The following is a 3669-nucleotide window of genomic DNA, read 5'->3' on the forward strand; positions in this document are numbered from 1 at the left end:
TTTGGCTAGACTTCTATTAAGAAGAGGTTGCTATTTGATTCCATTAGAAGTTCAAAAAAATAAGCAAAGTCTAAGAATTAGCTCAGATTAGATTTGAAGTCTGCAGAGATAGTTAGTATCCTGGTAAAAGCTGGTAGCACCTTCTAATGAAATTTTTATTAGGATTGTGGTTTTGCAAATGGCAAATCAATTTAAAGTAACGTTTCTTCCAGAAGGTGGAAGAGCACAGTGGAGCTTCACACCCATCACAGACTGACATTTCCTTGAACCTCCTAGCTTCAGCCTTTCATTGTGTAGCAAATGTGTGACACAAATGTAGCAGAACAGAATGCTCCTGCAAGAGCACAAACTGCTCTAAAGAGGCCAGTGCAGCTGCCCACGTGCCCAACATAAAAAAAGCATCAGCAAATCCAGGAAAACAAAACACATAATTGAAATGAGATGAGGACAAGAGTCAAGCTTTGTAAGATCATCCCTAAGTGGATGCAGCTAATGGCTTTATCATTTCTTCTCGAATCAGGGCTGAATGAATGAGTAGGCAGTCTTAGGAAGCCCATAGCAACAAGAAAGGATCACATATACCCACAACTTGCAAGCAGCAAACACAGGTTTTCTGGTTGGGGAAATACTTATATGGGAGGCTTGGGAAATGAATGGAGGGAGAAGCAAAGAACAAAAGCAATGGGTAGGAGTGTCCTCTAGTTTCACAGAGAAATCCTGAAGTCTTTCTATAATTCCCTATGGGAGAATGTGGCTTATGCAAATGTGTAATACCTGACTGGCACGGAGCACAGTGCCTCACAGAGGGAAACTAGTGAAGGTGTGTTGCACTATTTTGGAGTTTACCTTTGTTAACCCCCTGTTCCTTCTTTCCTCCAAACCATGGATTCTCATTTAACATGGCTTTGGTTTCATGAAATCCTAACATAGAAGTGGAAAGGCAAGTAGAAAAGACAGAATTAAGGAAATCAAAATTATTAGTATAAATCGTAAATTTGAGATTTTCACTTCTGGTCAAGACGTGATATCTGAAAAACAGGACAAAATACATAAGCACTGGTTTTCAGACACTGGACATTAAGGCAGGGGTATGATTCCTGAAATAGGAGAAACAAACATGGTAGGAGGGCAACCAGGAATAGACAGGCAGTCTCCCTGAGTTCAGGAGACGATGCTAGGAATATGGGGCTGGAGTTTGCAGGGCAGGAAACCAGACAGGTGGGAGCTATATACAGAGAGAGTTCTGGAGGTCTGCAAAGGGCCCCCTCCAGTCTGCAGCTGAGTACTGATCCATGTGTGCACGTGATAAATCCATCCCAGGCCAGGAAAAGAACTGCCCAAAAGGGTTAAGAGAACAACTGCATGAACTCACACAGGACCAGCAAGAGTTTGCATTCCAGAGTGGAAAAACCTTGTAACTTGGCAACGTCAAGTAGAGTGCGCATAAGGTACTGCGCTGTAGTGAAAAACACTTTTATTTATTTATTTTATTTTTTATTTTTTTCAATGTTCAGTTTCCTTTAATGACCCCCATCTCCCTGAAGGGCAGGTACAGGCAGCTAGGCGATGATGACAAGAGATGTTTACTTGAAGATCTTGCCCTGATTGAAGGTTTTGCCCACATGCTGGAAGGTCCCCTCCCAGGAAAAGTACTCTCGAACCAGCGTCTGGGTCTCCTCGCTGCCAGGATCCAGTTTCCGCCACGTATAGGACTCGTAGTCCACCTGCCAATCTGGACTCAGCGGAAAGGCAAGCTCCGGGCCTCAGAAGACCCAGACTCCAGAAATGGAGCTGCTGTTGTTGGTTCCAAAGAGGGTGACACTGGCAAAGGCATTCTTCCTCAGCTTGTCCAACCATTGGAACATTCCAGTGATGAGGTTACAACTCATAAAGGTCTGAGTGAGCTCCTCAAGGAAGCGGTACTCAGCGTACCACAGGGACCAGCCATCCTTATCGAAGTGCTCCCAGAAATACGGCAGTGCCACAGTGAGAGTGTCCTCATGGGAGTACTTGGGCTTAAATTCGTCCAACACAAAGGTACTCTTGGGCAGGTGAGCAAAGGGGTCTTTGGCCTTTGGCTCAGCAGCCAGTGCCTGCTCACATTCATCCATTTCCTCCTCAGGAGCAGGGGCAGCAGCCTTCTTCTCCTCTTTCCGCTCAGCCTGGGGCTTCTGCTTCTCTTCCCTAGAACCCTTCTCTTTCCATGGGGTGGCTTTTTTAGGTTGGCTCTCTGCAAACTTTTTAGCATCAAACTGGGCCATCTTCTCACAGAGTTTCACCTCCCCCAAGACAGCCCAGAACTGGGGCTGGTTAATGCAGCAATACCAACCAGTGGTTGGTATTGGGGAAGGCCTGGCGGAAAGAAGGCTCCAGGACCTGTTTATAGAGCCACAAAAGGGTGCAGACAACTGTGATGTCAGCCAGTGTCACATGTTCGCCCACCAGAAAAGTCCTCGTCTTCAAATGAGTATCCAGGAGCCCCAGAATTCGCCTCACTTCCTCCTTTGCATTCTCTGTGGCCTGTTTGTTGTGGTGCATGATGCCCAAGGTAGGAAACACCCAGGTACTGGCTGGGGGCACTATGTCGCTATCAGCAAAGTTCACCCACTGCACCACCTGGGCTGCTGCCTCTGGAATATTTCCCCGCAGCTCCTCATTGCTCACATAGTAGGCAATGGCATTGCTCTCAAACACACAGAATCCATCGTCACCCTCAAATGCTGGAACCTTGCCGGCAGGAAATTTACGGAGAAATTCAGGGGTGCGGTTGGTTAGGCCAAAGTGGAAGTGGGGTGGTGCGGAGAGCACGCGGACCTGAGCCCCGCTGTACTGAGCAGCAATGAGAGCCTTGAAGGCCCTCCAGTTTTCAGGATATGTGTACAGGGTCCCGGCCACCATGGTGATTCTGCAGAGAAAGGGGGTGAAAAACACTTTTAGATGAGATCTACTTATTTGTTTTTTTGGTGTTAGTTGTATAAGTTATTTATATATTTTGGATACTAACTCTTCATTGGATGTATCATTTGCAAATATCTTCTCCCATTCAGTAGGTTGTCTTTTATTTTTGTTGATTATTTGCTTAAAAAAAAAATGGGTAGAAGACATGAATAGATATTTCTCCAAAGAAGATATACAGATAACCAACATACAAATGCAGAGATGCCGAACATCACTCATCATTAGGGAAATGCAAATCAAACCTACGATGAGATATCACCTTACATGTATCAGAATAGCTAAAATCAAAAACATGAAAACAACAAGTGTTGGTGAGGATGTGGAGAAAAAGGAACCCTCTTGCACTGTTGGTGGGAATGCAAACTTGTGCAGCCATTATGGAAAAGAGTATGGATGTTCCTCAAAAAAATTAAAAATAGAACTATCCTACAATCCAGTAATGGCAACTGAGTATTTACCCAAAGAATATGAAAACACTAATTTGAAAGGATATATGCACTCTTATGTTTATAATAGCATTATTTTCAATAGCCAAAATATGGAGAAGCAGTACAATTGTCCATTGATAGATGAATGGATAAAGAAGATGTGATATATATATATATTTCAGAATATATATATATATATACATATATATATATATATAACAGAATTTTTTTAGCCACAAGAAATAATGAAACCCTGTCATTTGCAACAACATGGATGGCTCTA

General features: G+C 43.7%; 1 pseudogene; it reads right to left on the minus strand.

Annotated features, from left to right (window-relative positions):
* Positions 1–1503: 1503 nt before the first annotated feature.
* On the minus strand, positions 1504–2917 carry LOC112925226 (elongation factor 1-gamma pseudogene; annotated as a pseudogene).
* Positions 2918–3669: the final 752 nt, after the last annotated feature.

The sequence above is a fragment of the Vulpes vulpes genome, chromosome 13 (genome assembly GCF_048418805.1).
Source record: "Vulpes vulpes isolate BD-2025 chromosome 13, VulVul3, whole genome shotgun sequence".
Lineage (NCBI taxonomy): Eukaryota > Metazoa > Chordata > Mammalia > Carnivora > Canidae > Vulpes > Vulpes vulpes.